Consider the following 25,733-nt stretch of genomic DNA (forward strand, 5'->3'; position numbering starts at 1 on the left):
GCAGAGGGTCACTGCCCAGCCACCAGGGCAGCTACAGGTTCTCCCATGGGGCTGAGGAGGGCTGTGCTCCTCTCTGTCTGCTTCCCCCTCTGTGCACCTCCCCAGGTGCAGGACCAGATCCACCCCAAACACCAGGGTGGCCCAGGCCCCCTCACCCCTGACTATTGCTGCCTCTCAGTGAGTGCTCAGGGAGTTTTGTCTAGCTGCTAGGAGGCCTCTGCAGACTGTGTGTCAGCACTCCCTGGGGCTCTAAACCACCAGCTCAGTTGTCCGGCAGTATCTGGGGAGCAGCTACTCTGTGCTGGGCGCCTCTTTCGTGGGGCTGAGAGTCTCCAGCATATTGATGGGGATGACTCTAGGATCCCAGTCCCCTCCAGTGAGCTTGAGGGGGCAGGGCAGTGGGGAGTCTTAAACTACAGAGAAGAGGGAAAGCAGGTCTGCAGGTGGGCATGGTGGGGGAACGAGAGGTGGCATCAGGCAACTTTAAGGTCCCTTTCAGCCCTGAGACTCTGAATCTTTGATTCCTAGACATTTGTGAATTAGAGAGCTCTGGCACAGCCAAGGACAGCAGCATTCCAAGTCTAAGGAGATGGAAGACCCCAGGCAAGTCCCTGGCTCTCTCTGGGCCAGCAAATGAAAGGCTTGGAAGACACAGCACAGGTGCTCTGACACAGCCGCCCCCCAGGATCCTTGGCCAAAGCACAGGCAGTCCTGGGCTCCAGGGAGGGTCAGACAGCGCTCATATGGGGAAAGGCCCTGCGTCCAGATCCGGTAGGGCTGGAGCCTTTGTGTCTGCTTGTGAGTGGGGCTTAGATATGAGAATTCCAACCCAAGTGTGATGGCTGGAAGCTGCTCTTTGTACCTCTGCCCCTTTACTGCCCTGGCACTCTTTACACCTCTTTCCAACCCTGTTCCCCAGACTCTCATACCAACCCTATCCTCCCAGCCCCATCCTTGTACAGATCCATGCTCCTCCCACCTTCCTTACCTGGAAAATGCTCATTCACTCATTCATCCAATGAACATATACCAAACACGTTGTCCCATGGACAGGCACTGTCCCAGTGGTCAACATTCAAGGGCACCTAAGACAAGGTTCTTTCTCTAGAGGGGACCCCAGGCTCCCTGGGGACATAGACATACAAATGGATCAACTTCGAACAACTTATAAGTGCAGTATGATCCAGGCTTTGCTCAAATGTCATCTCCTCCACGATGCTTTCCTAACATCAGACAGGCAGGGGCCCCCCCTGTGTGCCCCCATAACACCCTAAATGAATTTCTTGTAGGGTTCTTATCACACATTGTATTATGGATACTTTTAAGCTGGAATCAGAAACAAAGATACATTCAGTTCAATAGCCCTGAGACTGAGCACAGGTGCTGGTGCTTGTCAGGATTGGTTGAATGACTGAAGGAATGAAGGAATGAAGGCCATTATCAGTCTGTTCCCCTGTGGCTCTTTTTATTTGCACACGCGTTAGCATGCATGCCGTTGCTGGTAAGCTAACCATCCCTGTGGACCCTGACGACCAGCCCACTCTGTGTGGGGCCCCTCCCTGGGTCCTGGGGCCAGTGGACAAATGAGAAGTGGCTCCTGGCTGTAAATGGCAGGGCATACAGGCTTGTAATCACAGGCTGTATCCAGCCAGGGGTGCCCATGACCTGTGTGGGCGTGCGTCTCCACCTGAGCTGTACCGTTTCACCTGCATCCCCCAAATGATCATTGGAAACGTGCTGTGGGACCCAGGCATCTGCGAATGATTTTGATGATACAACAATTTGGCCTTGAGCAAAAAAGAAATGAGAAGAAAAAAAGGATCTTCTGTCTGAGGAGCCTAAAGACGCGTGCAGCCTGGGGAAGCAGGGACAGCAGCTGAGAAAGGGGGTGGAAAGGGAAGAAAAGGGCTGTGGCATCTGCCCCAACCAAATAGCACGTGGGACATGAAAGGGACATGGATATTGGTTGTGAAATTGGAGTAAGTTGGAAAACAAGAGGTGCCTGCTGCGGGGAGACCAAACCAGCTCAGAGGCAGTGCTGGCTGTGGTCCTGCAAGGCCCTGCCTGTGCGGGTGGCTCACCCCGCTCCCTCTTCTCTCCCCTGCCTTCTCCACTCCTTGTCACCTCCCGGAGGTACGGGGACTAAAGGCCTTGCTCTCCAGGCAGGCAGCACGTGGACAGGAAGTGGCATTTGGTAGAGCCCTGATCAGGGGTGAGAACACCACCGCTTCTCCAAATTGGTTTTCCGACAGTAAATTATAATTGCTCTAAGTGTTCTAGAACTCAGGGACTGAGATTAATTACGGCTCCGTATCCTATGGCGCTCTGAACTTTAAGCACAGCGTGATGTGCAGGTTGTTAATAACCAGGAGGATCTGGGAGGACTTTTCGGATGAGCAAATAAAAAAAGAAAACAATTTGAATTGGCTTCTGCACCTGCCAAGGGCGGGGGGACTCTCTGGGCCTGGAAGGATGCTTTCCAGCTTTCCAAGCTGGACTCAGCTTGTGTTTATTATGATGATCAGAGGCACAGAGTGGCCCCCTGGGGCAGGGGGCCCTAGGGGAGGTCTCTGTCCACCCGGCTCAGAACGGACCCAGCCCCCAGGCCGCTCCGCCTTTTCCAGGACTCCCGTGACCTGCAGACACAACTCAGATGGCAGCTGAGTCAGGAAGGTAAAATAAACAAGAGGGGCTTGCAGGCAGGGCCACAGCAGGAAAAGGTGGACAGTGGGGGAGCCGGGGAGCTCGTTCTCTCAAGGGCAACCTTGGCTCTGCTCCAGCCGACCACCGTTACGTGGGAAAGCAGACCGTGCTGCTGGGTCTTCCAGAGCAGGATTCCAGGTTTCTATATAAAAACCTCTCTATTTTTATAGCTGGAAGCTTATTATCATTTAACATACTTTGCGGAGCCAAATAAAATATATCCATGCTGGAATGTGATCTATAGGCCACCATCCTACCACTTCTACATCAGCAACCAGACTCTCCCCTCCAGGGACAGGCAGGTTTGGACCTCGCTCTTCCTGGGAAGAGGGGAGTTTCCTTGCCCTTCTGCCTCCTGCTGCCTTCCCTCCCGCTGCCTTTCTTGCTGCAACCCTTGTCACAGACCAGGTTTCCCTTCTTTTTTTATTTTTTAGAATGATTTTTATTGTTTCCTTATCTTCCTTTTTATTTTATTTTTATGATGATTTTTATTTTTTCCATTATAGCCGATTTACAGTGTTCTGTCGATTTTTTACTGCACAGCAAGGTGTCCCAGTCACACATCCATGTTTGCATTCCTTTTCCTCACTTTATCATGCTCCATCGCAAATGACCAGACATAGTTCCCTGTGCTATACGGCAGGATCCCATTGCTTATCCATTCATCCATATCTTCTTTTTTTTTTTTTTTTTTGTCTTTTGTCTTTTTGTTGTTGTTGCTATTTCTTGGCCGCTCCCGCGGCATATGGAGTTCCCAGGCTAGGGTTGAATCGGAGCTGTAGCCACGCCTACGCCAGAGCCACAGCAACGCGGATCCGAGCCGCGTCTGCGACCTACACCACAGCTCACGCAACGCCGGATCGTAACCCACTGAGCAAGGGCAGGACCGAACCCGCAACCTCATGGTTCCTAGTCGGATTCGTTAACCACTGCGCCACGACGGGAACTCCCATTCATCCATATCTTCTGATCTGTCTCCCTATTAAACTTTGAGCCCCTTGACAGGTTATGGATTCTGCACCCCATTATCCAGAGCAACTAAGAAGAGGCCCCACACAGTAGGGGCTCGAACCATGTTTGTTGAATGAATGAATGAATGTCACGCATTTTTGAACCTCTCTGCTTTTGCCAGGTCTCTTGCTTCCACCTCAACAGTCCATTCGAAACCTGACACCCACATCTACTCCATTCCCTTCAGCACGGGTACGGGTTCCAAAACTGAGATCAGCATCAAGGAGGATTTGAAGGAGAAAGGACACAGAGTCCATGGCAACTATGGTTCAGACGCAGGAACTAACATCTGGCAAGAAGAAAGGATTTTCTTAGGTCCAAACCGTGATCTGAGCTGAATCTCAAATCTGGAGTGGGGCGGTGTGATCAGGATGTCCCCAATATTTTCTTCCTGAGCCCTCCATCCCTCCCTCTTTCCCCCCCTCTCTCCATCTTTCAGAGCACTGCTCATGCTCTGGGGACCAACCTTCCCTCCTGCCCCCATCCTGGGGACAGGGCTGAAGCACACAAGTTCCCCAAATTCCCCTTCCCCAGCAGAAATCCTGAGAGCCATCATCACCCCAGCATGCACTTGGCTCGAGATGTACCCTGAAAGCCATTCATGGTACAGAAAACAGAAATTACTATTTAGGATGTGAAATGGAGGATTTTTTTATTAAAATGTGTTTTTGGAGCCAGGTCCCACGGCTTCCCTATCTCTGCTGCTGGGCCATGTGTAGGGGACACTGACCCTCATAGCCAGTGCCTGGCTAAGGCCAGGGCTGTGACCCACCCCATCCCAGGGCAGCTGCTTGCTGAGATGGTGACATGCGGGCTGTTACCGGGACACAAGAGAGTCAAAGGAACAGCACATTTGTGCTGGGGGCTGACTGGCTTCCCTTCCTCCGCCTTTTCCCTGCAAGAAACCCAGTGGGAAATGGAGCAGGCAAAGGTCAAGAACGTGGGCTTTGGAGCAAGACAGTTCAAGCTCCAGCGTTTACTAAAGTGTGACCTTGCACCAGCCCTTTTATCTCTCTCTGCCTTGGCCTCCTTCTCTACAAAATGGGGACCTGTGAAAAGAATATAAACCACTATATTTCCAGGTGGAAAGATCTTACACACTATAGATCACTTAGCCCTCATAACAACCCTGTGAGATCTGTATAATAATAGACAATACTCTATGACAACCCTCTCCATTTTACAGATATGGCAACTGGGTCACAGAGAGGTAAACTGGGTTGTACAAAGTGGCACAGCCAGTAAATGCTGGAACTGTGATTCAAACGTAGCTACATATAACTTAAAAGCCCATGGTCTCTTTTCCTTAACTGAAGGAACTTAAGGAAACATAAACATGATTCAAAACCCAGATAAGCATCAAAGATAAACAGAGCAATGCCTCCTTTGCATCATTATCCTGAATCTTCAACCACCCTCCTCTCTGAAACTATTCCACATCTCTTGCTTTAATGTCCAGGGCTTCGTTCAACATATGCAAGCAAATACAACCACAAATTTTACCCGCCCCTTTCACATGTTGTCCTGCACTTTGCTCTTCTTATTTTTAAATAATTTTAGACTCAGATGTTCCAAAATATCTAGAGGATTCCCATGTATCCTTCACCAACTTCCCCCAATGACAATATTTTAAATATCCTTGGTACAACTATCAAGTCAGGAAATTGGCAGTGGTACAGCATGATTAAACGTATTTGGATTTTACCAGGTTTAGATGCCATCATTTTTTTAGGTTGTGGTAAAGAGCTCTATGAAGTTTTATCACAAATGTAGATTTGTGGGACCATCACCTCAATCAGGGTTCAGACCTGTTTCATTACCAAACAACTTCCATAAATGCCACTTTGTAGTTGCACACTTCTCCCAACCCTAACGGCTGGCAACCACTGAGCTGTTCTCCATCACCATGGTTTGTCACTTCAATAATAATAAATAATACACAGGGATTATAGCCAACATGTTATAATAACTATAAATGGAGCATAACCTTTAAAAATTGCGAATCACAATGTTGTACCCTCAAGCTTGCTCTGTAAATCAACTGTGCCTCAATAAAAAATGTGTTTAAAGAATAGTAAATGGGAAATGGAATCCACAGTCTGTAACCTTGGGTTTGGCATTTTGAACTCGGTATAAATCCCTTGAAATGCATTTGACATGTTTCATGTGTCAATATTTGCTCTTTTCTTTGTTGAGTAGTATTACATTGGGTGAGTGCAGCTCAGGTTATCCATTCACCTGTTGGAAGACCTTTGGGTAGTTTCTGTTTGCAACCATTACAGTTGAAGTTGTTTGCACATTTGTGTATAGGTTTTCATATGAGCATAAATTTTCATTTTTCTTGGGTAAATATTCAGGTAAAAAAAGACTGGGTCATAGAGTTTGTACATGTTTAACTTTGTAAGAAATTGCCAAACTCTGTTCCAGATTGGCTGCTCCATTTTGCCTTCCTCCATGACAGTTGCTCTGCATCCTCACCAGCACTTAATATTGTCAGTATTTTTAATTTTTTCATTTTTTAAAATTTTCTTGTCTTTTAGGTCCGCACCTGCAGCACACAGAGGTTCCCAACCTAGGGGTTGAATCAGAGCTACTGCCACCAGCCTACACCACAGCCACAGCAATGCCAGATCCAAGCCGGGTCTGTGACCTACACCACAGCTCACAGCAACAGCGGATCCTTAACCCACCGAGCAGGGCCAGGATCGTACCTGCGTCCTCATGGGTATTAGATTCATTTCCGCTGAGCCGTGATGGAAACTCCTGTCAGTGTTTTTAATGTTAGCCATCCTAATAGTTATGTGGTGGTACCTCATAGTACATCTTACTTTTTTAACTTAGAAAACTTGGAGCTTTTTCTATATCAGAATATGTATTTAACTGATCCCTTTTGGTGGGCATTTGGGTATCTTCAATCTTTGCTATTTCAGATGTTTGAGCCCCAACTCTCAACCACCACATTTTTTTGCCTTTGCAAATACCAAAGGCACTGTGCGTGTATATCCTGTCCCTTTCAGCAAAGGATTCTACTAGTTATTCTTTTGCTTATAAGTGAAAGAAACCTAACATGAACCAGCTTAAACGAAAAGTGGAAGTGATTGGACCATGGGTGGCAGAACCGAAGAACCAAACTGCAGGAACAGTGGGGTCAGGACAGTCAGCACCAGCTGGCACCTGGTCTCTCTCCACCTCCCTTGTTCATCCTTTCCCGTGTCTGGGTCTTGCTGCCTCTCTTTACAGGGCAGCAAGCATGGCCACCAACAGCTCCCAGGCACTACGTCTGACATCTCTCCACACTGTGAGGAACTATCTTTCTCTGCCAGATCTAAACCAAAGGTGTCTGAGAAGGGTTCTGGTCCATTTGAGGAGGTGATGCCTTTTTAATGGAATCCTGGCCATATCCAGGAGGTAAAACAGGTCCTAGATCACTGTGTGTACAGAGGAGGAGTTGGAAAACGAACCCCAAGATGTAGAGATTTCTCCTCTCTTGGGACTGAACACATCAGATTCATTCTCACACCTCCCAACACAAATGGTCACACTCAGCACATATTAGATGCTAAAGGCATGCAACTCATTCGGAACAAGATAGGTGTCAATCAATCACACATTCTAATAAATTGCCTCTTATTTCTTCACATGCTGGGGAACCCCCCATTTAAAATAATGCAGTTAAATTCCTCCACGAAGCAGGCTTTCTTCACCTAAATGCTCACAGTGGGATTTGCTTAAAGTGGGGCATGCCTGTAATCTCAGTTCCTGGGGGAAACCTTTGATTTTCCTGACAACCCACTGAGATAGGCGAGGATGTTACGAGGGCAAATGGTTAATGGATGTGAAAGCTTTCTGTGACCTGTAAGTGGTACAGAAATGTAGGACCTCACCATGACTATTATGATTATCCTTATTTCATCTCTTCTTTGAAGAGCTTTACACTGTAATTTTGGAAGTGGAATAGGAGACACCTCTCTAACAGTTCAACCTCATACTTCTCCTCTAAGTCTCAGTCCTGGGTCTCAGAGCATCATTTCCCACCAGCCTATTGCTTCTATTAAATGCAACATAAAGAGATTTCCGCAGCCAGAGGCCTCCATGGATGGGAATAAAGGGAGGCACTGAGGCACATTTAATCGTCTCTAAACTACCCTGCATCAGAACAGCCCTTTCTAGCCCAAAGTTGGAGATTTGATTTCACAGTCTTCCTAGCACACCTAGCTCTATGCCAAGCCCTGGGCTGGAGGCTGGAGTCCCAGGAGGCCCACAGTCTGGTGGAGGCAGTGTATCCCTCTGTGTTTCCAGGCAGTAAGGGAAGACATGGAGATCCCAGGACAGGGGATTGGGGAGGCGCTTTGGGAAGAGCCCCAGCTCTGACCTTGACAGAGATGCAATGTGTGTTTGAATGATGCCACTGACCCCAGCAACCTAGGCCTGACTCAGCTGCCCCTGTATTCCTAGGGCTCTTGTAGCTGCACAGGAGTCCTTGTAGCTTCCCCCCAAATTCTTCCTTTCCTTCTGTGCATTTTTTCCTCCCTTTCTCCAGATTCCTTATCCTCACTTCTCAGTAACTTTCCCTCCCTTTAATGCCCAGTCCCATTCCTACCACCTTCCATGCTTGGTCTGGCAAAGAATCCCATCACCATCCCCTTCCCTCACTTGCTCTGCTGGGCCACAGTGAAAGGTACGCAGCTCCTAGAGCCTTTGCCATAAATCAGACTTTCCGGAGGCTCCATCATTTTTATTGCGCTTCTGTGAACATCCTGTCATTCTGGAAACCTGGAACTCACAGCCCTCTTCCCGGATGTGTCTGTTAGCGATCTGCAGACAGCCGCCTGCCTTTGCACTGAGAGGCTTCCCCGACCAATTATCTGGACCCCATCATGACTTTTGGCAGACATCCCCCAAAATGCAGTGAGGGTCGAATCTCTACTGTTCAAATGGGAGTCTCCCAGGACCTCAGCACTCCTGTCCTTCCTTCTTCCTCGTTCCCATGAGGCATCACATCTCCAGGAGTCCTGGAAACCATGGCTGAGACTGGACAATGATGCCGATGACCATCCTGAGCCCCTCATCCCAGAAAGAGGTGAAGGGGACCTAACACATTGGAACAAACACTGCACTGCTGTCAAGAGGCTCTGTGATATTTAGCGTGCACGGAAATATTGATGAGTGGGCAATAGTGATCAAAAGGCAATGAATTCTACTGAAGGGGTCATTTATCACAGTGGTTAATATACACAGACGGTCTGAAGTCAGTGAACTCAATGGAAAACATACAGGTCACTAGGACTTTGAGGCAGTACAGACAAAGCAAGGCGTGGGGTTGCCGCAGACTGTGTACATCCTTGCCATCTCGAGAGTGAGGTGAACTGAGAACCCTCTAGAGTTTGACCCAATGAAGCAGGGACTCCAACACAGGCTGGTCTGTTCCTGAGCCCCTCCCTGTCTTAGAAGAGAGTGACAGACAGAGAAAAGCAATGAGTTAAGTGCAGTTATTGGAACTTGGACATGGACCAGCACATGGTCCAATTAGTTCTGCCTTACAGGCTTCAGAAAGGTCTGTGCTAGGGACAAAGTGGGCGTTTGAGAGTTATATCAGATTAAATGGGATCTTTGCTCTTAAGAGGCCATGGTTTCTTCAGTGGTTTCTCCACTTAGAGTGAAATCAGCCTAAATTATGTCATGTGACCACGTGCCCACATGGTACTATCCATTCCACTGATGGGCACTGCTGCCTGAAAGAACTTTGGTCCAAGGGACACTGTCAGTTGTCTTGGTTGAAGAGCACTTGTATCAGTTTGATGCTTAGATACACTACCTACCTTGTTGCCCAAGAGAGTTGGACCCTCCTGGAGGGAATAAAACAGGGAGTTAATAAATGGAATCAGATTTTCTGTTGTGGCTCAGCAGGTTAAGAACACGACATACTGTCCATGAAGATGAGCGTTTGAACCCTGGCCTCACTCAGGGGGTTAAGGATCTGGTGTTGCTGCAAGCTGCGGCATAGGTTACAGATGTGGCTTGGATTTAGCATTGCTGTGGCTGTGGCATAGGCTGGTAGCTGCAGTTCCAATGCAACCCCCCGCCTGGGAACTTCCATATGCTGTAGGTGTGGCCATAAAAGGAAGGGGAAAAATTGGAATCACTGTCTCCTTCAGATCTTAGTTGTTGAGACTCTACTATTACCATGCACTGTTTTAGGGGCTAGGAATGCAATGATGAACAAAACTGATCCCCCCTGCCAAGAAAAAAGAAAAAAATCCCTGCCTTCATGGCATTTATAACCTAGTTCCCTGAATGTTTTCTACAAATCAGATGACCTGTGGGTGGGTAAAATTTAAAGTTTTTTCCTTCCTTAAGTTTGTCCTCTTCCCTTGCAGTCCCAACTACAAAATGGTGATATAATAAAAACACTGAAGCCTTAAAATGTGGTTCAGAGGAAAACAGAAATATGTTTCAGTTGAAGTGGGGACATTGTTAAGCAAGCCCACTCACAATTTCATAGTCAAGAACTGAACAGCAGTCTTTATGTTATATATAAACAAGATTAAAATAATTAGCATTGCAACCAGGCAAACGTTGGTCAGGAAAAAAAAAAAGAAAGAAAGAAAAGGAAAAACAAAAAGCAGATAAAGAACCCAGTCTAGAAAAAAATTCCAAATAACAGAAGAACATTTCCCCATTATAATAAAGCTTAAATAAGCAAATAAATGCATCAACACAAGAAGGTAAAGAACAGATGATTAAAAAAAAAATAGAATAACCTTCACTTGCTGCCAAAATGAAGAGACAGGTACCTGTCACCTGAAAGAAGCAGGAAAATGGACAAAACACATGAAACAACAGTTTTCAAAACACAGGAGAGGCAACAAAGAATGATGGTCCCTTAAAGATGGGGGAAAAAAAGATGAGCCTTACAGTTGTCCCAGCAGATTGCTGGAGCCTCCAGGCATCAACACATGCGTGCTCATGCAGGGAGGGAAGAGTTCCTATCCCCACCAGGCAGAATCCACAGGCATTAAACAGACTACTTACAGGCTTTTCTTCAGGAAGTTGAGTGAAATGGCCCAAGATTATGCTCTGGTCAGACATATATAGATATATATGAATATAAACTATCTGGCACCCAATAAGACAAAATTCAACATTTCATTTCCCTTTTTTTGCTTTTTAGGGCCACACACATGGCATATGGAAGTTCCCAGGCTAGGAGTCAAATCAAAGCTACAACTGCCAGCCTGCACCACAGCCACAGCAATGCTGGATCTGAGCTGCATCTGCCAACTACACCACAGCTCATGGCAATGCCAGATCCTTAATCCATGGAGTGAGGCCAGAGATTGAACTTACATCCTCATGGATACTAGTCAGGTTCTTAACCCACTGATCCACAATGGGAACTCTAAAATTCAACATTTCTGACACCCAGTAACAAATTATCAGAGCAGCAGGAAAAGATAATTTATAATAATAAGAAAATATGATCAATCAAAACTGACCTAGAAATGACAGAGATAATATAATTAGTACACAAAGACATTAAAACAGTGGTTATTATTGCATTCCATATGTTCAAGAAACAAACAGAAAGAGCTATGGAGATTGATGATATAAAGACCAAAATCAGGATGTTCCTATTGTGGCTTAGCAGTAACAAACCCAACTGGCATCCATGAGAATGCAGGTTCAGTCCCTGGCCCCAGTCGGTGGGTTAATTATCCAGTGTTGCCACAAGCTGCAGTGTAGGTTGAAGATATGCCTCAGATCTAGGATTGCTGTGGCTGTGGTAAAGGCCAGCAGCTGCAGCTGTGATTCAACCCCTAGCATGGGAACGTCCCTATGCCATGGGTGAAGCTCTAAAAAGACAAAAAGACCAAAAAAAAAAATCAGAATCCTAAAGATGAAAACTATAATGTCTAAGATGAAAAGAAAAGTAGATGAGGTTAATAGCAAATAAATCATTACAGAAAAAAAGATTCTAAGCTTTGAGTACAGCAGTAGAAACTATCTAAAATTAAACATGAGAAAAAAAATTAAATAAATGAAAAAAGCCTAAGTGTGGGACAAACTCAAGTAACCTAAAAGATGTGCAATTGGATTCATAATGAAATAGCAGGATATTTGAAAGAATAGTGTCTGAAACTTTTTTAAATATGATGAAAGCTGTAAACACAAAGATCCAAGAAGTTCAAGAAAGCCCAAGTAAAAAAACATGATGAAGAGTATACCAAGCCAACGATAGTATGAATTGCTTTAAATTGGTGATAAAGAGAAATTCTAAAAGCAGCCAGATGTAGAACAAAGATGCATCATGTATAGAAAGATAACAACAGATTTGTTGTCAGAACCAATGGGAGCCAAAAGATGTGAAGCAACATCTCTAAAATACTGAAAGAAAAGACTTAGCAACCTGTATTTCTATACCCAGCAAAACTAGTCTTCCAAGAGGAAGGCAAGGGGAAGACTTTTTCAGACAAGCAAGAGCTGAAAGAACTCATCATAACTAAACTTATCATATAAGATTTGGGAAAGAAAAGCATTCAAGCAGAAAGGAAAGGATACCAGAGAAATTGAGATCTACACAAAGAAATAAAGAGTGCTAGAAATGATCACTGTGTGAGTAAACATAAAAGGTATTTTCTTATTATTATTTAATCTTTTTAAAAGATTGAACCTTTAAAACGAGATTAATCACAATACAGCAAAGGGCTTATAACACATACAGAATTAAAATGTATAACAACAATAGCTTGAAGGCCTGGAGAAGAGAAAGGAAGTATATGGTTGTAAGATTCTTATCCATATATGAAGTGATAAAATATCAAATAAAGATCCATTCTGGTTAAATTGAAGATGTATACCACATATGCTAAAAGCAAGACTAAAATAACAAAACACTTAAATAAGGAGGTATAGTTAATAAGACAACGAGGAGATTAAAAGATTACCAAGGGGTGAAAGAAAATGTCAGGGTGGTGTATGTGTCTGTTATGCTGATTTGTGTTACTGCATTCATGATGTATTCATACGTCAAAACTCACCAGACTGTCAATTTAAATATATACAGCTTGTTGTATGTCAATTATATCTCTGTGAAGCTATTTTAAAAAGCTCTAGAACAATATGAAAAGGGAGTTGCAGAGCAAATGGAACAAAAGGAGAACCATCATAATACCATTATAGAACTAATAAATCATTTAAAAATGAAGTCTAGAATAAATGCAAAGGAGAAATCAAACCCTAGTATCAAGTAAAGAATTGTGAATGAGGTCTCAAGTCATATAACTCCAGGGATTTTGCAGATCTTAGTCTATGATGTGAATTGGGCTCCCTGGAGCCCTTAAGTCCATAGCCCTATGCCACCCCTCTGCTTGAGATGATCACAGCAAATGCAGAGGAAAAACACAAAATCAAAGATATAGTAGGATGATGGGAGTTCCCATTGTGCCTCAGTGGTTAACGAACCCAACTAGCATCCATGAGGATGCAGTTTCAATCCCTGGGCTCACTCAGTGGGTTAAGGATCTGGTGTTGCTGTGAGCTGTGGTGTAGTTGGCAGATGCGGCTCAGATCCCGCATTGCTGTGGCTCCGGCATAGACTGGCAGCTACAGCTCTGATTGGACCCCTGGCCTGGGAACCTCCCTATGCTGCCAGTGCAGCCCTAAAAAGACAAAAAGGCAAAAAGGCAAAAAAAAAAAAAAAAAAAAAAAAAAAAGAAGGACAAATTTGACTTTATGTTAGAATAACCGATGTTTCCATAACAGAAAGCATAATAAATGAAATAGAATTGTAAAAATAAAAAATTTTAAATCCCTACAAAGAGAAATAATGGGATTTGCTGATTAAAAAGCACAGTTTCCAAGGGTCTTTGGTGGGAGGTAGGAAGATGATACTGAAGATCAACATTCAGATATAACCTGACAATTTGTTGACCTCTAAGAACAAAGAATACTTCATGAGTCTAGGTAGAAAATAAGACATCAATAAGCAGTAATGAGACCGATTGACCTCATACTCTGGTAACAATATATAATTTCAGGAGACAATGGAAGAATATATTCAAAATTCTGACGGAAAGAAAATGTAAACTAAGATTATTATATCCAGCCAAGATGTTATTCAAGAATAAAGGCCACAGGGAGATACTTCCAACTAGGAAAGAAAAGGATTATAGCACCTTTAATTCTTTGTTAAAAAGCTATTTGACTCTGAAATTTGGCTAGTAGTGGTAGAAACCCAGTGGTGGAGACTTATTATTACCTCCCAGTTTTCCTCCTTCTTTGGTCATAAGAATCCTGATATTTTCCTGGGGACATTGTCATCCACCTATAAGATGACACTACCTAGTCGCTTTTGTAGCTAGTTATGGTTGTCATGAAGTTTTAGCCAATGGTGTATTATCAGAGGCAGTGAATGAAAATTTCAGGAAGTGTAATTAAAGGGAAGGAGGACATCCATCATCAGCCTTCATCCACCCTGCTGCCTAAAGGTAGGGGTGATGGGTGGAGTCCTGGCAGCCATTTTAAACCATGAGGACAAAGGTAAACCTAATGATGATAGAGAAATCAGTCAGAAGGAGCTTGACTTCCTAATAAATTTGTGAATCTGCCAAACCTTCTTTGGACTGCTGCTTCAGGTTTAATTATATGAAAAAGAAGTAAACCCATTTTGCTTAAACCACCATTATTTGTCGTTTTGTTGTTGTTACATGCAGTGGAACCAAATCGTGACTCATATATACCAGTCAACTAATAGATATATCTATGTAAAGAACTTGGGTATGGAGAAGCTATGCTTTTATACACAGAGCTAATTCAATTCTTTTCTAAGGACTTAAAAACTGATGTAATTATGCCTATAGAATGGAACAGAAATGTTGTAAAGTTTAAAATATTTTTTTTAAAAAGTAATAGAACTAACAATATCAGGCAGTGAGAGGAGGGAGGTAGGGGAAGGGTAAGAGAGCTCATCCCCTCATCTCTCTCAGCAGGAAGTCAATCAATACTGTGTAAATTTAAAAGATGTCGTTTTAAAACGACTCCCACCTCCTAATGCTTTCTATAATCCCTTAGAGGGAATCTGTTAGAAAATAATATCGCTTGTGTTGAAGAAATATTTGTCTAAATGGAGCAATTCCTTCCATTTCACTTTAGATTCTTTTTCTTCTTTTAAACTAAAATAAAATTAAATTTAATACTTCTTTTTATTAAAAAGTAGCTTGTGCAGTGTGATCCTACCTTTATATTCCTGTCTGTGTAGGCTTTTATCAAGGTATCTATTGATTTCTTGGGGGTATATTTTGGGCAATTATTTATCTTTTCCTCAGTTGTTTTCTTAATTTCTTGAATTCTTTATAATGAGCATGTATTACATTTTTTAAACATCAATGAATTGATAGTGTACTTTCTGCTGTATTCACCTAATAATTACCAAGGGTATCCCTCCAAGTCACCAATTAATAGTCTATAGCAGGAGGTATATTAATTTATACAAACATTTCTTTATAGACAAACATTCGGGATTTTTTACACATCTCACTTCACCTTCTTAGACAATAATTTTTCTGCAGCCTCACTTTCCAAAACTGGGGGCTCTGATCATAATAATATGCACATTTTAAACCTTAATAGTAAAGAGATTGTGCCCTAATGACGCTCCCACCAATTATAAGAGTGCCCATTTTCCCTGTCCAGCAGTGGATACTACCAACACTCAAATTGTGTCAATTTGGTTTAAAAACTAGTCTTTCCAATGAGATCCTACTGTAGAGCACTGGGAACTATGTCTAGTCACTTATGATGGAGCATGATAAGGTGAGAAAAAGAATGTATATGTGTGTGTGTGACTGGGTCACCTTGCTGTACAGAAGAAAATTGATGGAACACTGTAAACCAGCTATAATGGAAAAAAAATAAAAATCATTAAAAAATACTTTTAAAAAACCTCTAGTCTTTCATTGCTGTTTTAATTTTCATTTCCTTGATTCTTTGTTAGGGTAAGCCTTTTTTTTTCTGTTATTGGTTACTTGTGGCTTTTTCCTGTTCATTTATCAGGTTATTTGTCTTTTTCTTATCCACTTGTAAAAAGCTCCTTTTAGATAAAGGCTATCAATTTTTCTTAATTCATCCTATAAATTTTTTCTTCCAACGTGTATCATATATCTTTTGATTTTGTTTATGGGATCTATTTCCAGACATATATGCTCAATTTTTATGTGGCATAGATCACCTTTGCCATAACAGTGAGGTGATAATTTTTTTTTTTTTTTTTTTTTTTTTTAGTGCTCAAAATAAATGCAGAAGCAAGGCTTCTGCCCATTGCATCACCTCCAACCCCTGCCCTCAGCCGTTGAAAGCCAAGCTCCCCCAGGACATCTTACAAAGCCCTCTGTGAGAGTCCCGTGCACTGGTCCAGCGGGGCCGTACCCTCCTTCTCAGGAGACTGTGACCCCCATAAGCACAAATTGCTCCTAGTTGCTGTCTCATACACAGCAAGGGGCCTCCTGTCTCTGAGCTGCTCCTCTGCTGTTCCCTGTTCTTGGCCAAAGCCCAGTTTCATCCACGACTCTTTCTTTTTCTAGGGAGGTTTCCCTGATTCCCACCTTCCAGCCCATCAACCTAGAGAACTCTCTTGTGGGGTCCCATCATGCCCTGAGCCCAGCCAGTGTCCATCCACCTGCCAGCCACCATGCTGATTGGTCAGAGCTTAGGCCGTCTGTGCTTATGCGCTATTACTTATTTTTAATATCACCACTGACCTCAGCATATGTCTACTGCCCTTATCAGAATTTACTTTAAATATCCTTTTATGGTCACAGCCCCAAGACCACCAGCTTCCCAAAGGCAGAGTTAAGTCTTATTCACTTTTGTGTCTGGTGAGATGAATGGACAAACGAACCGAGGAAAGTCCCCAGAGGTCTGTCAACATAAGAGTATCTAGAGAGGCCAGCAGAGGGCAAAGGTTGAGACAAGGGGACGCCTAGAAATTAGTGATGAGGACAGCTGTTATCTAAAAAAGGCCTTCCTTTCCGAAACTTCTCAGCATCTCCACTTTCAAACATCCCGCCACAAAGACTAACGAAATTAAACAAGATAAAACACACATAGACCATTGCTTCTCTTTCTAACATTGCATACATTCTCAGTTACTGTGATTTTCCAAATCACTCAAATTGATCATATCCTGGGAAGCCCGGAAGAGCAACCACCACGAGGGGATAATGTAACCGTTTTACAGAAGACAACACTGACCCTGGGAGAGGCTAAAAACATGACTTGAATCTTGAGATCTGGGAAAATAAATCATAGGCATGGTTCTGGAAATGACTCCAAAATGTATTCTTGTCCAATGCTATGCCTTCAGATTGATAAGGTACTGTATCTCAAAGGACCATCCCATCATAGCTTACCCATTTTCTGATTTGCTATTTCAAGTACCTTGGGATATGTGACGCCAGCCATCAGGCATGCTCCAGTAATCAGCAGCAAATAGTTCTGTCTCTGAACTTTCAGCAGGTTTGCCAAATGCCTCTTCATCTGGCTACCTCCATATAAATTGCTTTAAAATATTATTTTATGAATATACAGTATCCAATAACAAATAGTATCTTTTGGTGAAATTAATTTCAATTTAGCCTTAACTAATACTAAATTGCTATGGAATTACATATTACATACACATTACTACAGAAAGAAGTTCATCATGATTAATGTTATTACAGTGAACACCAAAGGAATTAATAATGATTTGCAGTTATTATAAAGTGGTACTGGGGTAGGAAAAAAGGTTAAGTCTAATTAAATTCTGGCAACCACTTTAGGGCTCTGCAGCAATGAGGATGCTGGGTTTTATGTTAATTAATTCTATATGAAAGGTAGCGGAAGTGTTTTAATATTGTTCAAAGAGCCACAATTTTACTACCACTGTGTGTTTTGGTGTGTTTTTTTGTTTGGTTGGTTTTTTTGGGGGGTTTTTTGTTGGTTTTTTTGTTTGTTTGTTTTTTTCTCAATAACCTGTCAGCACCGGTGAGGTGTTAAATTCTTGGGAATCACCAGTGTTAGGAGGCTGAGGGTTTCTTATTCTGATCTGAGAGTAGCCATGCCTGGTGGTGACACCAGTGTTTCTGAGGAGTGGCACGTGTTTGAAAATGGATGGTCTTTGGAAGTGGATCGTGGGTTTCCTAAGCAGCTTTCTGGGTTAGGTGGTAGACATGGCTCCACGCTTGCCCCTACACTCGGGTGGGGTGGGCAGCCTAGATATCCTAAAAAGATCTCCCCTTGCCCAAAGCAGGACCTGGGTTACCCAGCACCTGACTGTCCACTGTTCTGAATAGCAGTCAGCGTGGTGGGCTCAGGGTTTGGTAGAATCTGAAGATTCCAATTTCGTCATGGTTCTGTGGCTCATTTCCTTTGTAACTTGGGGCAAGTCATTTAAATTCTGAGTCTGAATTTCCTCAGACTTCACAGTATTGTTTTCAGGATTAAATCAGAAAATGAATAAGGAGAGGTGGGAAACTCTGAGAGTTAAACAATTTAGTGAGGTTATTGGTGACTTTCCCTGGATGACCTTCTACCCACCACATGTCTAATTCCTACACCCAGTGTTCTGAGCGCCTCAAAGATGGGAATAGACCTTAAGAGTAAATATTGCTCCTGTGCTATGCCACACAGAAATATTTAATTCAGTATTTCAGATAGTGACACTCAGAGGGACTGTGTTTTCATTAAAGTATATTTTCAACCTCTTAACTTTTTTAATTAATCAAAGAATACAAGTTGGTATCTCTGGTTGCCTCATTCCTGTGAGCCAAGGGCATAGACGAATGCTTGGCACAGAATAAAGTTCAAATAATTTGACTTTAATTCAAATACATTTTAGTTGAAAGAAAGGGTGGATGATGGATGGATGGGTGTGGATGGATGGATGGATGGATAAATGAATGGATGGGCATCCTGATTTCTCTTACCCAACACAGATATAACATTTGTGATACTTCAGTCAAGGTCAAATCTGAATCTAGACTGTGCTCTCAGGGGTCACTCTTCCAGTCTGTGGCCCTGCTGGGAACAGGTCAGACTTTGGCAGATCTGCCTTCAGCATCCCTACTCTTGAGCACTGTCCTGGCATCTGAATGCCTCCCCCCCTCCCCCAATACCCAGCAGCTAGTTGCCCTCCAACGTCCATTTCTAATGCCTTCCCTGGAGGTGGTCCTTGAGCACACATCCTCATTCATGATGATCATCCCCACATCTCAGCCCAGGGAAAGGAAAAGCCTAGCTCAGAGAGTCTCAAACTTAGGGGGCATGCGAATTGCCTAGAGAGCTTATTTTTTTGGGGGGGAGTTGTTGTTTTGTTTTGTTTTATTTGTCTTTTTAGGGCTGCACCTGCGGAGTGTGGAGATTCCCAGGCTAGGGGTCCAATCGGAGCTGTAGCTGCCCGCCTACACCACAGCCACAATGGAGGATCCACACCATGTCTGCGACCTACACCACAGCTCATGGCAATGCCAAATTCTTAACCCACTGAGAAGGGCAGGGATCAAACCTGAATCCTCATGGACGCTAGTCAGACTCGTTTCCACTGAGCCACGATGGGAACTCCCTCCAGGGATTGTTAAAGTACAGATTGTTGGGCCCCACTCTCAGAGTTTCTGATGGGAACTTGAGAATGTGCATTTTATCAAATTCCCAGATGATGCCGTTGCTGCTGGTGCAGGGACCATATTTCGAAAAACTTAGGTGCCATCAGTCCATCAGTCCTATAGAATTTCCTGTAATTAGGAACTTGTTCCTTAAAAGAGGATTATTTTGAGTCAGGAGTTTGGAGAACACTGACATGGCACTTCCTTTCTGCAAGGATCCAAAGATGATGCCATTACCATAACCTTACCTTCCAGAGGAGGAAGCTGGTTCTCGGAATGGGAGCAGCAAAATCAAGGACATGCAATCAGATCTTCTCTGCGACCTTGGGCTGACAGTCAGGCTGGAAAGGCAACTGGCACATGAAAACAAAGTATTTCTTCCAGGAACAGTGGCTGCAACAGTGAAATACACACTCCATGAGCCCCACAGTATCTCCTAAGGGGGGCGGGGAGCAATAAGGGTAGATTAATTAAGAGTCAAGTGTGGGAAGGACCCTGGGAAGAAAAGTCTAGCCCAGGTCACCTGACCAGCTCTGTGACCCTTGGCAAGCCAATTAACCTCTCTGGGCCTCCCAGGTCATCTTGCCCAAAACTCTCACCCTCTTCTCACCTCCGACTTCCATGCACCTGCTGGACTGCGTCCACAGCTCCGGGAGTGTCTGAGAACCAGGTGAAGTGAGCTTTCCTCAAGGCTTCATGCCTTCCACAGCACCCAGGACAGCGGAGAGGAAGGCCAGGGCTGCTACTTTGGCCTCTTTCCATCCCTCAGCCCCAGGGGCATCTAATTGATCCTCCTGTGGCCTTTGTAGGGCCAGGGAGGAAGTTACCAGAAGCCAGAAATGCAGACAACCAGTTCCTGATTAAAAGGAAACCTATTGTGTGGAAATTATTTAAAAAAAAAAAAAAAAAGCCACCATGGCTCCTTCAGTGCACTCCACATTTCAGAGCTGTGTCATCAGTCCTGAATCCATTCTGAGTCCATTAGCAGCCCAAGTGCTGGCACTAAGGCCCCTAGACTCCCTGGAACCTCGAGAGTGAATCTCTGGAGAGCTGACTCAGCCTTTATCCTCTCAGAGGTAGAGAAATTGGATTCCAAGCCACAGAGGATGGCAAGTCGGCATCCAGAAGGCTGTAGAAACAAAGGGCTTCTGCCAAAGAGGACATTGGCCCCAAGTTCCCCACTAGAGCAAATGTGGGACAGAGGAGAAGGAGGGAGGGACAGAGGGAGAAAGGTGGGAAGGGAACAGAGAGGAGGAAAAATTGATTTTTTGCCCACAGCAGCATGGCAGGCACTGTGCAGCCCATGTCATCAATTCCAACAACAGCAAGCTTTCAAGGTAGATATTATTACCCCCATTTTACAGATGTCATCACTGAGGCACAGACTGTGGAGTGACTTACACAGATCAGTAGATTCCAGCAAGTGAGACGGCATAAATTCAGATTCAGATGCGCTGAATCTCAAAGGCCCCGCACATTTCAAAGCCCGATGTGGTGCTTCGAGGTTGGCTGCCAAGAAGGCCCTATAAAGAGAGGTAAGAGAGGGGTCTCTGGTGAGCGGCCCTGGATAGGGACTCCCACATACCCACTAAGGCTCATCAGGCCTTGAGCCCAGGAGCACATGGTCCCTGCAGAAGAACATAAACAACAGCACACCGGCCTCTGTGGCTGCTAGGGGTGGAGGACAGACATGCTGCATGTCTGTTAGTGCTCACTGCTAACCCACAGGTTACCCTAAGCTCAGGGGCACTGATGGGCCAGTCTCATCCTCAAAACAGCACAAATACAGACAGACCTCTAGCTGAAAATTCCCGGCTCTCTGGGAAGGCTCGCTGACTCTCTAGCTCACCAGGCTGACTACCACAGTCCAGGGAGCTCCAGGTACATCCTTGCAGTCTAGTCATTGGGCCCCTCTTCAACCAAATATAACAGGGTGTGAATGACCCTCCCACCTACCTGTGAGCATCATGGGGGAGGCAGGAGGATTCTCTCTTCCTCCGCCCGGCATCCTCCTCATCCCCGGGCTGATGAGCACAGGATGTAACAAAAACTAGACCACAGCTGCCCAGGAGAACTTTCTGCACCATCCCATGTGACAGCCACGAGCCATGTGAGACTGGTGGGCATTTGGAATGTAGCTAGTACAAACAAGGAGCTGACTTTTTCATTTTACTTTATTTCAACTAATGTAAATTTAAATATCTCCAGGAATAGACACTCCATACGTATATGCTGGGTAGAAAAGAGGGGGGATAAGCAAGAGAAAAAGGAGGAGAAAAAAAGAGAAGAAGACAATGAGGATGAATAAAAAAAATGCATTCAGAACAAGAAAAGGGAGGGCAGGCAGGAAGGAGGGAAGGAAGGGAAGGAGGGAGGAGGAAGAATGGGAGGAAGAAAGGGAGGAAGGGAGGGAGGAAGAAGGGGAAGAGAAAATGCGGATTGTGACTCCTATCAGACATTATCAAGCAAAGCTGCATTGGTGTCTAGTTGCCATTTGAGCACTTTGCCGCTTTGCCTTGGAGTGACTGAGAAACACAGGCCAGCCGAGCTCAAAGCTTTCTTCACCCTGGGTAAGCACAGCTCTTGGAAGAGCATAAGTTCAGGGGTCGGAAAGAACCTCAAGTTCTGATGGCCCGCTAAAGCCTCAAAACGTAGACCCGAAGACTCAAGAGTGTCAGACAGAAGGGGGCCCCGATCTCAGCTGGCCCACCCTCCTTGCTGCACAGAGAGGAACCGAACCCAGAGCCCAGGAGAGATGGAGATGAGAGAGGTCAGGAGTCCCCATGTCAGGTGTGGGCCTGCAGGCTCTGCCCCCTCCCCGCCCCCGCCCCCTCCTCCCTCCCTCCCTCCGCCTCCATCTCCACATTAGCAATATATTTCCAGGACACTCTAATGAAGTACATCTTGAGTCTCCTTTTCACGGCTAATGAGGAGACAACAAGAATTTGACTAATACCAGTACAATTACTGGAGCAGTGAAGCGAGGGCCTCTGATTAGACGTGATAATTTGCAAGGCTGGGCTCTTCACATTAAGTTTGCAAACAGTTTAAAAATCACTTCCTCTATTTATCCAGCTAATCCCTGTTTAATGACTCCAGACCCGAGAAAAGAAAGGGGAAATGTCTCTTTAAAAATTAATAAATAAATAAATTAAAATACTAACAATCCCAACCTTATTTGCCCAGACCGGAGAGATGGCAGGAGTGTAACCGGGTTGTCATCTTTTCAGGCAGACTCAGCCAAGATTTCATAGCTCCCAAGGACACTGCGATCCCCAAACCTCAGTCCTGGCATTCCCTTCAGCCATTAACCCAGCCTGGGCTGCCCCTAACAGGACTGTTTGTTCAGTACAGAGAGAAAAGTCACCTCCCTGGTGATGGGTCTAATGGCCAGATTCAGGAATTGCTTTGGTGACCATCAGGCTCCAATACCACTGAAAGGACAGACACAGGTGAAATCTCATTGCAGCAGAGGCTTCTTTATAATCTTACCAAAGTGTGGTCATAGAACCCAGCAGCACTGTTATCACCTGGGAGCTTGGTACAAATGCAGAACTTGGGTCCCACCCAGACCGGCAGCTTGGAATCTGCCTTTTCACAAGCTCCCGAGTGACATGTGTGTGCCCTGACATTTGACAAATACCATATGATATCACTTATATCTGGAAGCTAATAGAAGGCACAAATGAACCTTTCCACAGAAAAGGAAATCAGGGACATGGAGAATAAACCTGTGGTTGCCAAGGGGGAGGGGGAGGGAGTGGGGTCCTTGGGGAGCTTGGGGTTAATAGATACAAACTATTGCCTTTGAAATGGATTAGCCATGAGATCCTGCTGTGTAGCACTGGGAAATATGTCTGGTCACTTATGATGGAGCATGATCATGTGCGAAAATAGAATGTGTACATATATGTGTAACTGGGTCACCATGCTGTACAGCAGAAAAAAATGTATTGGGGAAATAACTATTAAAAAATAAAATAAAATAAAATATAAAATCAAAAAAAAAAAAAGGAAAGAAAAAGCACAGCTTTAGGACATATCATTTGCCTGACGGGGAGGGTGACTTGGAAACACGTGGCTTTGTTGATTTCCATACTATTGATTCTGTGGGTCTGTTCTTGTCAGAGTGCATTCCGCAGAGATTTATGGCAGGGATTATGCAAAAAGAAAAGTACGTTGGGGAAATGCTGGGTTGAACCAAGTTAAAATTGTTTGTTTACTGCACATTTTCCAGTGTCTTTATAGTAAGGTGAGCATTCTGACATCCATAAGGAAGTCTGTTCGTGGTGTTTCCCAAACTTACTCGAAGCCAGAACCCCTCGTTGGGAGTGAGGAGCATCACATCACGGTTCCCAAGAGCTACCAGGGCCAGTGGGACCTTCTGTAAGACATGGGTGGTGATCTGATCCCAGCCATGGGGCTTCGCTACAACAGAGGTACTTCCAGGAAAGGAAAGCAAGGAGCTCCATGGGTCTATCCAAAATCTTCGTATAGCACTGGAAACTATATCTAGTCACTTATGATGGAGCATAATGATGTGAGAAAAAAGAATATATATATGTATGTGTGACTGGGTCACGTTGCTGTACAGTAGAAAATTGACAGAACACTGTAAACCAGCTGTAATGGAAAAAAATTAAAATCACATTAAAAAAATCTTCCCTCTCCCATCAACTTCCTCCAGTGCTGTCACCCTCAAGCATAAAAAATGACTCCAGGAGTTCCCTACCATTTCAGTGGGTTAAGGATCTGGTGTTGTCACTGCTGTGGCTCTTGTTATGGCTGTGGCTAGGGGTCCATCCCTGCCTCAGGAACTTCCACATGCCTCAGGTGACGCCAAAAAAAAAAAAGGAAAAGAACACCTCCCCCCAACCCCGCTCCAAGAATCAAGTACTTAAGACCATCAAATCCAGGCCTTTGGACAAATCAAAGGATCAGAGGATGGGAAGGGAGGTTTGCTCCTCTTTCTTACAATAATTCGCCTTAGAAGTGACAGCACTCATGCTATTTCTTTTCAAGTTCTTGCTGAGTTAAGAACTTATTTTGTGAGCTGTGAGCCTCCCATTGTGTTGAAAGCTTTCTGTGCTGAGTCCATCAAATCTCCATGAGACCATGGAAGTGGCCACTCTCATCAGCCCCATTTCACAGATGAAGAAACTGAAGCCCACTGAGGTTACGTGGCTGATTTGAGCCAAGCCGGCTAAGGGAGGGGGGCAGCGGGATTCAAACTGACCCACTAGGCCCTGCTCTATTCCACGTGATTGTAATGAAATCCTAATTAATACATACAAGCACCTGCACACCTGACCCTGGTTCCCAAACATCTTACACAAAATTAAATTCGGTATACATGCAAGTCCACAGCTGCATATACAGGACAACATACAGTGAGATGTCTTTTGCCTGCAAAACGTGGAAATCACAGAATTGGGAAGAGCTTGGCACAATTTCCAAAACAAGCAGTTCCCCTCATCTTCACAACAGATGTTACACCTCCACTTTATGGGAGGGAAAGCTGAGCCCAGAGGGAAGAAATGATTTGTCTAAGGTCTCACGTTCGCCAGTAGTGACCCCATATGAATTTAGTGTGGATCTTGAGTTTCCCTGGGGCCTGAGCCCACGCTCAGACCACAAGCAGAAGCAGCCACTGACCTGAGGCTGTTCCCTGCCTACAAGTGCCAAAGGAATCCCCAGTCTCCCGAGGACCTATGAGACTTTCAACTGCATCTCTTTGGAGAACGTCAAAGACCCAACATCAAGAGATCATGATGTGAAGGCTGTGAGCCTTGACTGCCACACACATGCATATATACATACACTAGGTACACATACATACGCATACACACACACACACATGCATGCGCACACATATACACTATACACACATACACACGCATATACACATGCGCACACACATACAAGACACACAGTACACACATTTATACACATATACACCTATACATATACAATATACTCATATACAATATGCACATGTCTGTACACACATGAGCCATGCACAATACATGTGTGCACATACATAAATACACAATATACATGTGCACACACATGCACATACACACTCAGCCCTTGTGTTCGCTGACCAGGATGTGATTTCAGCTGCCAACTTTACCAGGATTTCGTGCACTACCCACCCAACTCCCTTCTCTGGCGGAGGCCACCTTAGCCAATGAATGCTAATGGAAACGGAGTCTTCTGACACCTGGACAAAGGCTGAGAGAAGCTGAGAAATTGCTATCTTGAAAGAAGCCAGGGAGTTCCCATTGTGACTCAGCAGTAATGAACCCAACTAGTATCCACGAGGATGCAAGTTTGATTCCTGACCTTGCTCAGTGAGTTAAGGATCGGCATTGCTGTGGC

General features: G+C 44.5%; 1 long non-coding RNA gene across 3 annotated transcripts in view; it reads right to left on the bottom strand.

Annotated features, from left to right (window-relative positions):
• The window catches only part of LOC106506054, a 262,494-nt gene that overhangs the window by 82,130 nt on the left and 154,631 nt on the right, over window positions 1–25,733 (bottom strand). For all 3 annotated transcript variants that reach the window (XR_002338702.1, XR_001301036.2, XR_002338701.1), the window contains 2 exons: window positions 20,754–20,875; window positions 19,601–19,745 (listed from right to left, as the gene is read on the bottom strand). This is a non-coding gene — a long non-coding RNA (uncharacterized LOC106506054). The remainder of the gene's footprint in view (window positions 1–19,600; window positions 19,746–20,753; window positions 20,876–25,733) is intronic.

This window comes from Sus scrofa, chromosome 14, assembly GCF_000003025.6.
Source record: "Sus scrofa isolate TJ Tabasco breed Duroc chromosome 14, Sscrofa11.1, whole genome shotgun sequence".
NCBI lineage: Eukaryota > Metazoa > Chordata > Mammalia > Artiodactyla > Suidae > Sus > Sus scrofa.